The sequence below is a fragment of the Phyllobates terribilis genome, unplaced genomic scaffold (assembly GCF_046119375.1).
Source record: "Phyllobates terribilis strain yellow unplaced genomic scaffold, ASM4611937v1 Scaffold_2__4_contigs__length_985480577, whole genome shotgun sequence".
NCBI lineage: Eukaryota > Metazoa > Chordata > Amphibia > Anura > Dendrobatidae > Phyllobates > Phyllobates terribilis.
In genome coordinates, this window is record NW_027362762.1 from 945,858,157 (window position 1) to 945,872,086 (window position 13,930).

Genomic DNA, 13,930 nt, shown 5'->3' on the forward strand with positions numbered 1-13,930 from the left:
AGCTGGGGAAAGGTTGGAGTTTGGAAGCCATTTCTGTGCAATTTTAAGCGGAATAAAGACAATTTCTTTAATAAAGTGATTTGCAAAGTTTCATAACTTTCCATTCCGGACAAAATTATTAAAATAATAATAATTTTCTTATTCTATTATATTGTCATTTTGTGCATTTTGATATTTTTATATTGTTATATCGTCTATATTATCTATAAATGTTGTTTAAAAGTGAAAATGCACTTTAAGGGGTTGCCTTAGACTGTTATGAGTGGGTTATATTGGGGTGTCCTGGAAAAACAATTCTGATCCGTGCCGGCCGCACCAAGCAACATGGACACCTTCAGAGGTCTTGTGGAGTCCATCCCATGATGGTCACAGAGGGGAGAACTATACAATATTAGCGGGAGGTAATAATGTTATGGCTGATTGGTGCACATACACTGAAGGTCTCTTAACCACTGAGCCGCCCACTACTTCAAAGAACGAAAGTGTAAGTGTAGAAACACTTGTGACATCTCAGCTAGTCGGCAGCGCAAGAACCGGGCGCAGTTCTCTCCTGTGGTTTGTAATATGGAAATATATTTCCGTACTGGAGCGTCGCCAGCCCCAAGTGGAAGGACAGGGCGAGGTATCGGAGAGCGATAGCAGGGCAAGAGGCAAGCGGTGACAAGAGCTGACAATTGTAAGTGGATCAGCTGTGGAATGTGTGCGGAGGACAGGTCAGGACGGAGATCGGCTCCACGTGAGCGAAAGTGTTAAAAAAAGACCTGGAAATACTGCAGAGCTACTCACTGCCTAAACCCCGCCAGTACATGGAGCAGTCACTGTGTACATACTTACATTACTGATCCTGAGTGACATCCTGTATTATACTCCAGAGCTGCACTCACTATTCTGCTGGCGCAGTCACTGTGTACATACATTACATTACTGATCCTGAGTGACATCCTGTATTATACTCCGGAGCTGCACTCACTATTCTGCTGGTGCAGTCACTGTGTACATACATTACATTACTGATCCTGAGTGACATCCTGTATTATCCTCCAGAGCTGCACTCACTATTCTGCTGGCGCAGTCACTGTGTACATACATTACATAAACTGATCCTGAGTGACATCCTGTATTATACTCCGGAGCTGCACTCACTATTCTGCTGGTGCAGTCACTGTGTACATACATTACATCACTGATCCTGAGTGACATCCTGTATTATACTCCAGAGCTGCACTCACTATTCTGCTGGTGCAGTCACTGTGTACATACATTACATTACTGATCCTGAGTGACATCCTGTATTATACTCCAGAGCTGCACTCACTATTCTGCTGGTGCAGTCACTGTGTACATACATTACATTACTGATCCCGAGTGACATCCTGTATTATACTCCAGAGCTGCACTCACTATTCTGCTGGTGCAGTCACTGTGTACATACATTACATTACTGACCCTGTACTGATCCTGAGTTACATCCTGTATTATATTCCAGAGCTGCACTCACTATTCTGCTGGTGCAGTCACTGTGTACATACATTACATTACTGATCCTGTACTGATCCTGAGTTACATCCTGTATTATATTCCAGAGCTGCACTCACTATTCTGCTGGTGCAGTCACTGTGTACATACATTACATCACTGATCCTGAGTGACATCCTGTATTATACTCCAGAGCTGCACTCACTATTCTGCTGGTGCAGTCACTGTGTACATACATTACATTACTGATCCTGAGTTACATCCTGTATTATACTCCAGAGCTGCACTCACTATTCTGCTGGTGCCGTCACTGTGTACACACATTACATTACTGATCTTGAGTTACATCCTGTATTATACCCCAGAGCTGCACTCACTATTCTGCTGGTGCAGTCACTGTGTACATACATTACTGATCCTGAGTTACATCCTGTATTATACTCCAGAGCTGCACTCACTATTCTGCTGGTGCAGTCACTGTGTACATACATTACATTACTGATCCTGAGTTACATCCTGTATTATACTCCAGAGCTGCACTCAGTATTCTGCTGGTGCAGTCACTGATTACATTACTGATCCAGAGTTACATCCTGTATTATACTCCAGAGCTGCACTCACTATTCTGCTGGTGCAGTCACTGTGTACATACATTACATTACTGATCCTGTACTGATCCTGAGTTACATCCTGTATTATACTCCAGAGCCGCACTCACTATACTGCTGGTGAAGTCACTATGTACATACATTACATTACTGATCCTGAGTTACATCCTGTATTATACTCCAGAGCTGCACTCACTATTCTGCTGGTGCAGTCGCTGTACATACATTACATTATTGATCCTGAGTTACATCCTGTATTATACTCTAGAGCTGCACTCACTATTCTGCTGGTGCAATCACTGTGTACATACATTACATTACTGATCCTGAGTTACATTCTGTATTATACTCCAGAGCTGCACTCACTATTCTGATGGTGCAGTCACTGTGTACATACATTACATTACTGATCCTGAGTGACATCCTGTATTATACTCCAGAGCTGCACTCACTATTCAGCTGGTGCAGTCACTGTGTACATACATTACATTACTGATCCTGAGTTATATCCTGTAGTATACTCCAGAGCTGCACTCTGTATTCTGCTGGTGCAGTCACTGTGTACATACATTACATTACTGATCCTGAGTTACATCCTGTAGTATACTCCAGAGCTGCACTCAGTATTCTGCTGGTGCAGTCACTGATTACATTACTGATCCTGAGTTACATCCTGTATTATACTCCAGAGCTGCACTCACTATTCTGCTGGTGCAGTCACTGTGTACATACATTACATTACTGATCCTGTACTGATCCTGAGTTACATCCTGTATTATACTCCAGAGCTGCACTCACTATACTGCTGTTGAAGTCACTATGTACATACATTACATTACTGATCCTGAGTTACATCCTGTATTATACTCCAGAGCTGCACTCACTATTCTGATGGTGCAGTCGCTGTACATACATTACATTATTGATCCTGAGTTACATCCTGTATTATACTCTAGAGCTGCACTCACTATTCTGATGGTGCAGTCGCTGTACATACATTACATTACTGATCCTGAGTTACATCCTGTATTATACTCCAGAGCTGCACTCACTATTCTGATGGTGCAGTCGCTGTACATACATTACACTATTGATCCTGAGTTACATCCTGTATTATACTCCAGAGCTGCACTCACTATTCTGATGGTGCAGTCGCTGTACATACATTACATTATTGATCCTGAGTTACATCCTGTATTATACTCCAGAGCTGCACTCACTATTCTGCTGGTGCAGTCACTGTGTACATACATTACATTACTGATCCTGAGTTACATTCTGTATTATACTCCAGAGCTGCACTCACTATTCTGATGGTGCAGTCACTGTGTACATACATTACATTACTGATCCTGAGTTACATCCTGTATTATACTCCAGAGCTGCACTCACTATTCTCATGGTGCAGTCACTGTGTATATACATTACATTACTGATCCTGTACTGATCCTGAGTGACATCCTGTATTATACTCCAGAGCTGCACTCACTATTCTGCTGGTGCAGTCACTGTGTACATACATTACATTACTGATCCTGAGTTACATCCTGTAGTATACTCCAGAGCTGCACTCAGTATTCTGCTGGTGCAGTCACTGTGTACATACATTACATTACTGATCCTGAGTTACATCCTGTAGTATACTCCAGAGCTGCACTCAGTATTCTGCTGGTGCAGTCACTGTGTACATACATTACATTATTGATCCTGAGTTACATCCTGTAGTATACTCCAGAGCTGCACTCAGTATTTTGCTGGTGCAGTCACTGATTACATTACTGATCCTGAGTTACATCCTGTATTATACTCCAGAGCTGCACTCACTATTCTGCTGGTGCAGTCACTGTGTACATACATTACATTACTGATCCTGAGTTACATCCTGTATTATACTCCAGAGCTGCACTCACTATACTGCTGGTGAAGTCACTATGTACATACATTACATTACTGATCCTGAGTTACATCCTGTATTATACTCCAGAGCTGCACTCACTATTCTGCTGGTGCAGTCGCTGTACATACATTACATTATTGATCCTGAGTTACATCCTGTATTATACTCTAGAGCTGCACTCACTATTCTGCTGGTGCAGTCACTGTGTACATACATTACATTACTGATCCTGAGTTACATTCTGTATTATACTCCAGAGCTGCACTCACTATTCTGATGGTACAGTCACTGTGTACATACATTACATTACTGATCCTGAGTGACATCGTGTATTATACTCCAGAGCTGCACTCACTATTCTGCTGGTGCAGTCACTGTGTACATACATTACATTACTGATCCTGTATTGATCCTGAGTTACATCCTGTATTATACCCCAGAGCTGCAATCACTATTCTGCTGGTGCAGTCACTGTGTACATACATTACATTACTGATCCTGAGTTACATTCTGTATTATACTCCAGAGCTGCACTCACTTTTCTGCTGGTGCAGTCACTGTGTACATACATTACATTACTGATCCTGTACTGATCCTGAGTTACATCCTGTATTATACCCCAGAGCTGCAATCACTACTCTGCTGGTGCAGTCACTGTGTACATACATTAGATTACTGATCCTGAGTTACATTCTGTATTATCTTCCAGAGCTGCACTCACTATTCTGCTGGCTGAGTTACTATGTAGTTACATTACAAATATAAGCACAGTATTAATCCTTTGCTACAATGTATCAGTCTGAAGTCCCAGCTGTGCATTTAGCCATTGTAGTAAACTCTGAACTTTTAGGTCTTTTTTTCACCTTCTAGGTTTAAACAAAACTGTTCGCATTCAGCAGAGAACTTAAAAATATTCAAAATTGAGAAACAAAGTATATTAGAAAGTTGCAGAACTTTTCGGTATGTTTTATTTACGCTTTATAGTATATATAAATCTGGAAACTCTGTGTGAGCGGTTAATAGGCTGCAGATGCTTTTGTTTCTGGTGGGATTTATAGCTCATGTAATGATTAGGACTCTGCTATCCCCATCTTAAAGAGAACCCGTCACTTGCCATAAATATGTAATATTTGTATCTGGTGTAAATGTCGATGTTCTCCTGAATCCAGCGATGTTCTTCTTTCATTTCTGTGCCTCCACGTTCCTGAGATATGGCCTCCTCCTCCCTGTATATAACCCTACTTTTTCTAGCCAAGTGGGTGTGCTTCGCTCCTCTTCTCTGTGATCTTGAGGATCCCGTCCCGTTGGCTAACAAGTCTAGATTTATATACAGGCGAGACAGGGCCGTATCTCAGCAATGGAAAGGCACAGAAACAATAGAACAACAATGCTGGATTCAGGAGAACAGCAGCATTTACACCAGGTAAAATAATTAATTACATATTTATGGCAAGTGACAGGTCCTCCTTAAAGGGGATGTCTATGTTCAGCAAAGTGAGCCCCAACCTGTGTGAAATACATAAAATAACAAACTCAAGGTGAGTACTTGCTAAGTTTATAGTTTGGAGCCCACATTCCTGAAAGTGGACAACCCCTTTAAGTCAGAGATAAGCAGTGCCAGAGATACTGTATCTCACAGACAGACACTGACCCTCCCTCTTTACATATGACCAGCAGATTGGGGTCATCCAAGATGATAGTTCTTTGCCTACTCGTCACTTTGCTGTTTACAGCCATCTCTATGTACTGTCAGCAATGAAGACGTCTCTTATTCTTCCCATACGTTCTCCATCGTGCTGTCGAGGAATTTTTTTATTTGAAAATGGAAAGTCTGCATAGGATTATGCTGAGAAGGCGCCTGCTGGATAAATACTGCAGACACAAAGTGCCTGCTGCTTTCCCTGCATTGTCTCCCCTGCATTGTTTTCCCTACATTGTTTTCCCTACATAGTCTCCTCTGCAGTTTCTTTCCTGTGGTCTTTCCTGCATTGTCTTCCCTGCATTGTCTCCCCTGCATTGTTTCCCCTGCATTGTCTACTTTGCATTGTCTTCCCTGCATTATCTCCCCCTGGATTGTCTCCCCCTGGGTTGTCTGCCCTGTATTGTCTTTCCTGAATTGTCTCTGTAGCACCCTGAGGATTCGGCTGCTACAGGGGTATTGCACCTCAACCCAGAGGTGTGATATTCCACTCCCGGGTAAGGATGGAGTGTGGAACTGAGCTCGGTAGGCTGCATGCACTACACACATCCCATTTCCGAGGAACAGGCCGACGGTACTCCCACTTAGAAATGTGCAGGTACGACCGAGTCTGTTCCTGGCTGGAGTGGGAGGGGGGTGGTACATCCCAAGTAGTGTAGGGGCAGATAGGGGGAGCAGCCTGGGTAAAGATAGGAGCTCATTGGGTGCTGGTCACCTGAGCTCACACATAGAGGGTGTATATAAGGTGGGCACCATCAGAGATCAGGGTCAGTCAGTCTGTCAGCCTTTTTGCAGAGAGAAGTCAGAGGAGGAAGAGGAGCAGAGAAGCCCTAGAGAGAGAGAGAGAGGAGAAAGAAGGAAAGACCCAGAGAGGGGACAAAGAGAGGACTCTGAGAACCCAAATTCAAGCTACGGGTGAAGAGTCGGCATTAGGGTACCGGAACCCAAGCTGGTGGGGGCAAAAACACACCCCAGCCAGAGACCGGAGGCCGTGGGCAGCGTCTGCCACGGCCACCCACCACATCCACCACGAAGGCATACCACGTGGAGGGTCAGGGAACCCAAGGCCAAGGGTCTCCCAACAGAAGGCCCGAGGGAGCTGGACCTGGGTGGATCAATAGTGGGGACGGCCAGAGAAAGGACAGAAAGAGAGCTCAGGGTCACGCTCCGGACTCGCTTGGGGGTTGGCTGGATCCAGGACCTGGTGGACGCAGCACGGCTCGGGAGGTCACTTGAAGCTGGAGTGACCGGAACATCAGCAGTGAGTAAATACCCTAAACTGCACAACCCGACTCTGTCTTCATTTTACATCTACGCTGCACCACCACAACCCCCATCCTCTGCACCTGACCCCCTGAGGCTATACCCCACCCGTTGGGGGTTATACCACCAAAAGCTGCACCTACACCATCAGCCTCAGCGGACCCTGCTGCAGCGGCGGCCATAGTGACCGCAATACAACGGGTGGCGTAGTCGACAATAAAGAACTTAATAACATCTGTAGGACTGCCACATACAACTGAGTTTGACACCCTGGGCACGGACCGGGTCACAGCCACTCGGAAGACTACAACTCCCATCTGATCCGGCTCCGGATATTCCCCCTAAAGAATATGGCCCAGGGGGCGCGTCATCTCCCCTTTATTGTCTCCCCTGCATTGTCTTTCCTGCATTGTCTCCCCTGCATTGTGTCTCCTGCATTGTCTCCCCCTGGATTGTCTCCCCCTGGATTGTCTGCCCTGTATTGTCTTTCCTGAATTGTCTCCCCTTTATTGTCTCTCCTGCACTGTTTTTCCTACATTGTCTCCTCTGCATTGTCTTCACTGCATTGTCTCACCTGCATTGTCTCCCTTGCATTATTTTCCCTGCATTGTCTCCCCTGCATTGTCTCCTTTGCATTGTCTTCGCTGCATTGTCTCCTCCTGGATTGTCTCCTCCTGGATTGTCTTCCCTGGATTGTCTTCCCTGGATTGTCTCCTTTGCATTGTCTCTCCTGGATTGTCTTCCCTGCATTGTCTCCCCTTGCATTGTCTCCCCCTGGATTGTCTTGCCTGGATTGTCTCCTCTGGATTGTCTCCTCTGGATTGTCTCCTCTGGATTGTCTTCCCTGGATTGTCTCCCCTGCATTGTCTCCTTTGCATTGTCTTCACTGCATTGTCTCCCCCTGGATTGTCTTGCCTGGATTGTCTCCTCTGGATTGTATCCTCTGGATTGTCTCCTTTGCATGGTCTGCCCTGCATTGTCTCCCCTGGATGGTCTCCCCTACCTGTATCTAGAGTGGCACCATAACCCGTCCAGTCTCCAGGAGTGCTGCTCCCCGGGTCCGTTTATTTCCTGAGGGGCACTGCTGCACATATATTTTGTGTAATCTGTCCGGCCGCCTTCTATGCACTTCACCCCCTTCCCGCTTCTGGCTGCATCATCTCCAGACGTGTTAACGACTTGTATATTTACATCCCGACAGCGCCAGCAGCTAAACAGCTCTTTACACCAATGTGATAATGATAACAGTGTAAGAGGGCGCAGATAAAAAAGGCAATAAAGCAAAATATTCACTATAAATCTTCTTACACTTTTTTTTTACGTTTAATTAAATTGCCCAAATTTAAAAAAAAAAATGTGGTTGTAGAGTAGATAAAAAAAGTGAAAAGCTGTGATTGGTGGATATGGACTGAAGATTTATTAGCTCACCCATCCCCCTCCTAAGAATCTGACCAGAGGAGCAGAGCAGTCTACACAATACCATCATATAATGCTCAAATAAAATGCAATATCCAAATGCTAAAAAATGTGAATCTGTACAGTGGTGGCCAAAAGTATTGGCACCCCTGCAATTCTGTCAGATAATACTCAGTTTCTTCCTGAAAATGATTGCAATCACAAATTCTTTGGTCTTATTATCTTCATTTAATTTGCTTGCAAGGAAAAAACACAAAAGAGAATGAAGCAAAAATCAAATCATTGATCATTTCACACAAAACTCCAAAAATGGGCCAGACAAAAGTATTGGCACCCTCAGCCTAATACTTGGTTGCACAACCTTTAGCCAAAATAACTGCGAACAACCGCTTCCGGTAACCATCAATGAGTTTCTTACAATGCTCTGCTGGAATTGTAGACCATTCTTCTTTGGCAAACTGCTCCAGGTCCCTGATATTTGAAGGGTGCCTTCTCCAAACTGCCATTTTGAGATCTCTCCACAGGTGTCCTATGGGATTCAGGTCTCGACTCATTGCTGGCCACCTTAGAAGTCTCCAGTGCTTTCTCTCAAACCATTTTATAGTGCTTTTGGAAGTGTGTTTTGCGTCATTGTCCTGCTGGAAGACCCATGACCTCTGAGGGAGACCCAGCTTTCTCACACTGGGCCCTACATTATGCTGAAAAATTTGTTGGTAGTCTTCAGACTTCATAATGCCATGCACACGGTCAAGCAGTCCAGTGCCAGAGGCAGCAAAGCAACCCCAAAACATCAGGGAACCTCCGCCATGTTTGACTGTAGGGACCGTGTTCTTTTCTTTGAATGCCTCTTTTTTTTTCCTGTACACTCTATGTTGATGCTTTTTCCCAAAAAGCTCTACTTTTGTCTCATCTGACCAGAGAACATTCTTCCAAAACGTTTTAGCCTTTCTCAGGTAAGTTTTGGCAAACTCCAGCCTGGCTTTTTTATGTCTCGGGGTAAGAAGTGGGGTCTTCCTGGGTATCCTACCATACAGTCCCTTTTCATTCAGACGCCAACGGATAGTACGGGTTGACACTGTTGTATCCTCGGACTGCAGGGCAGCTTGAACTTGTTTGGATGTTAGTCGAGGTTCTTTATCCACCATACGCACAATCTTGCGTTGAAATCTCTCGTCAATTTTTCTTTTCCGTCCACATCTAGGGAGGTTAGCCACAGTGCCATGGGCTTTACACTTCTTGATGACACTGCGCACGGAAGACACAGGAACATTCAGGTCTTTGGAGATGGACTTGTAGCCTTGAGATTGCTCATGCTTCCTCACAATTTGGTTTCTCAAGTCCTCAGACAGTTCTTTGGTCTTCTTTCTTTTCTCCATGCTCAATGTGGTACACACAAGGACACAGGACAGAGGTTGAGTCAACTTTAATCCATGTTAACTGGCTGCAAGTGTGATTTATTTATTGCCAACACCTGTTAGGTGCTACAGGTAAGTTACAGGTGCTGTTAATTACACGAATTAGAGAAGCATCACATGATTTTTCAAACAGTGCCAATACTTTTGTCCACCCCCTTTTTTAGGTTTGGTGTGGAATTATATCCAATTTGGCTTTAGGACAATTCTTTTTGTGTTTTTTCATTGAAGACAAATTAAATAAAGAGAATAATACCAAAGAATTTGTGATTGCAATCATTTTCAGGAAGAAACTGAATTGCAGGGGGTGCCAATACTTTTGGCCACCACTTGTAACTTTTATTATACATCTTTTCTGAGCTTGTCTCAGCTGATTTATTATCACAGACCACATTAAAGTTGAATGTGCAAGAAACAAAGAACCTGTAAAACCCAAATGATGCAAAAATTATTTTTTCTTCACCCAAAATACATGCATTTAAGGAAAGACAAAACAAAATTGTCTCCAAAGGCGGTCACCCCTTTAAGTAAATATACAGGTAACAGTTCACATTTTTTATAATTTGGTTATTGCTTTACTGGTATTATGTGGACATTATATGGTAGTATTATTTGGATATTACATTATTGGTATTATATGGACACTATATGGCAGTATTATTTGGATATTGCACTATTGGTATTATGTGGGCACTATATGGCAGTATTATTTGGATATTGCATTATTGGTATTATATGGACACTATATGGCAGTATTATTTGGATTTTGCATCATTGGTATTATGTAGACACTATATGGTAGTATTATTTGGATATTGCACTATTGGTGTTATGTAGACACTATATGGCAGTATTATTTGCATATTGAAGGATTGGTTTATGTAGGCACTATATGGCAGTATTATTTTGATATTGCATTATTGGTTTTATGTGGACACTATATGGCAGTATCATTTGAATTTTGCATTATTGGTGTTACGTGGACACTATATGGCAGTATTATTTGGATTTTGCACTATTGGTATTATGTGGACACTATATGGCAGTATTATTTGGATATTGCAGTATTGGTATTATGTGGACACTATATGGCAGTATTATTTGGATATTGCAGTATTGATATGTGGACACTATATGGCAGTATTATTTGGATATTGCAGTATTGATATGTGGACATTATATGGCAGTATTGTTTGGATATTGCAGTATTGGTATATGGACTCTATATAGCAGCATTATTTGGATTTTGCACTATTGCTATTATGTGGACACTATATGGCAGTATTATTTGGATTTTGCACTATTGGTATTATGTAGACACTATATGGAAGTATTTGGATATTACAATATTAGTATTATGTAGACACTATATGGCAGTATTATTTGGATTCTGCAGTATTGGTATATGGACACTATATGGCAGTATTATTTGGATTTTGCGTTATTGGTATTTTGTGGACACTATATAGCAGCATTATTTGGATATTGCAGTATTGGTTTTATGTGGACACTATATGGCAGTATTATTTGGATATTACAATATTAGTATTATGTAGACACTATATGGCAGTATTATTTGGATTCTGCAGTATTGGTATTATGTGGACACTATATGGCAGTATTATTTGGATATTACATTATTGGTATCATGTAGACACTATATGGCAGTATTATTTGGATATTGAAGGATTGGTTTATGTTGACACTATATGGCAGTATTATTTGGATATTGCATTATTGGTATTATGTGGACACTATATGGCAGTATTATTTGGATATTACATTATAGGTATTAAGTGGACAGTAAATTGCAGTATTATTTGGATATTACATTATTGGTGTTATGTGGATACTATATGACAGTATTATTTGGATATTGCATTATTGGTATTATGTGGACACTATATGGCAGTATTATTTGGATTTTGCGCTACTGGTATTATGTAGACACTACATGGCAGTATTATTTGGATTTTGCATTATTGGTATTATGTAGACACTATATGGCAGTATTATTTGGATATTGCATTATTGGTATGTGGACACTATATGGCAGTATTATTTGGATTTTGCACTATTGGTATTATGTGGACACTATATGGCAGTATTATTTGGATATTGCATTATTGGTATTATGTGGACACTATATGGCAGTATTATTTGGATATTACATTACGGGTATTATGTGGACACTATATGGCAGTATTATTTGGATATTACATTACGGGTATTATGTAGACACTATATGGTAGTATTATTTGGATATTACATTACGGGTATTATGTGGACACTATATGGCAGTATTATTTGGATATTACATTACGGGTATTATGTGGACACTATATGGCAGTATTATTTGGATATTACATTACGGGTATTATGTGGACACTATATGGCAGTATTATTTGGATATTACATTACGGGTATTATGTAGACACTATATGGTAGTATTATTTGGATATTACATTACGGGTATTATGTGGACACTATATGGCAGTATTATTTGGATATTACATTACGGGTATTATGTGGACACTATATGGCAGTATTATTTGGATATTACTTTACGGGTATTATGTGGACACTATATGGTAGTATTATTTGGATATTACATTACGGGTATTATGTGGACACTATATGGCAGTATTATTTGGATATTACCTTACGGGTATTATGTGGACACTATATGGCAGTATTATTTGGATATTACAGTATTGGTATTATGTGGACACTGTATGGTAGCTTTATTTGATTATTGCATATTATCCTTATCCATTTCAAACACCATTACTGTGTATTTTTTTGTTTTAAATAAAAAAAAATGTTTACGCTCAATAAATATATATGATATTGCGTTGAAAATTCATACCACATGGGAATTGGGTACTTAATTTCATTATCCATAATGCCTCTCTTTTTAAAAGGAGTTTTCTCCAATCACCTATACGTTTAGGCTCGTGAACCCATTCTGTTGATGCCGGCGTGTTTCTCATCCCTTTATTGATATCGGCAATATTTTCAGCTATTCTGCTTTTTCATTTTCTAATTGTGCATCCAACATAGGTTAAAATGCGTACACACATACAGTATGTATATATATATATTTTCATTATTATTATTTTTTGCATTTCCTTTTTAACAGTCCAGTTTCTATCATTTCCATTATATCAGGTGTTTTGTATATAATTTATTCTGTGATGTCATTAATGGAGGAGTGACAAAGAGTTTTTATTCACTTGCTGGCCAGGAATCTGTATGCTTAGACTAACACCGTGTAGGTCGACACTCGTCGGCGCATTACCTGCTTCCTGTCATGTCCATGTTTTTATGAAATTATCAATAAAATGAATATGCAAATTGCCTCTTCAGAGAGGAAGAGGACTAGAACTCTAACGCCACCTATTGGAATCAGCGATCCTAAAAGTCAATATCGCGTCTTTAAGGAGCCTTGCCACATGGCTTACGATAAAAGCTAAACCAAAATCTCAGTTTTCAGACACAGTGTTTCAGGCTGTTGCCCCTCATCAGTGCAAAGTATGAAATCTGATTTGGCTAGGTGAGAGGCTCTGGACTGGTGTCTAAGGGGTAACGTTTCTACTTGTGGAGAGTGACAAGCAAAGCCTGGCATGTCAGAGTCAGGAGACTTATAAGCCATTTATGCTCCTCATACTTTGCACTGATGAGGGGCAAAATCCCGAAACATTGTGTCTGCAAATTGAGAGAATAATCCATCCATTGGTACCTGGTCTATTCTCAGTTATCTCCAGTACAATGTTGGGTCGGAGTGGGATTCTCTTCTCAAAAATGCCAGGACATATTGTTCCTTCTCTCCTTCCGGAGACCAGTTTACTCTGTGAATATACGGGAGTTTTATCTTGTCTTTACGTGATAAATAATTAGAAAGGAATGGTATCTGGTTAGACCGGATAGGATTAATAGTCCATATATCATTTAGATTGTGAGCCCTAATGGGGACAGCGATGATAATGTATGTAAAGCGCTACGGAATATGTTGGCGCTATATAAAAATAAAGATTATTATTATATATTATAATTGTCAGAACATATGGGTCCTCCACTGCACTCGACGCATTTCGAAACTATCCAGGTTTCTTTACTAATAGCAATTCCAACCTCCGCTGGCAATTCCTTATAAAAC

The 13,930-nt window shown here is 41.3% G+C and overlaps 1 protein-coding gene across 3 annotated transcripts in view; it reads left to right on the forward strand.

The window, feature by feature from the left end:
* The window catches only part of GJA5 (gap junction protein alpha 5), an 80,373-nt gene that overhangs the window by 17,406 nt on the left and 49,037 nt on the right, over nucleotides 1-13,930 (forward strand). The window contains exon 1 of one of the 3 annotated variants that reach the window (XM_073668496.1): nucleotides 573-676. The exons of the other annotated variants lie outside the window; for them this stretch is intronic. The gene's annotated coding sequence lies outside the window, so the exon portion shown is untranslated. Of the gene's footprint in view, nucleotides 1-572; nucleotides 677-13,930 lie in introns of those variants that run through there. 3 annotated transcript variants of the gene reach the window in all.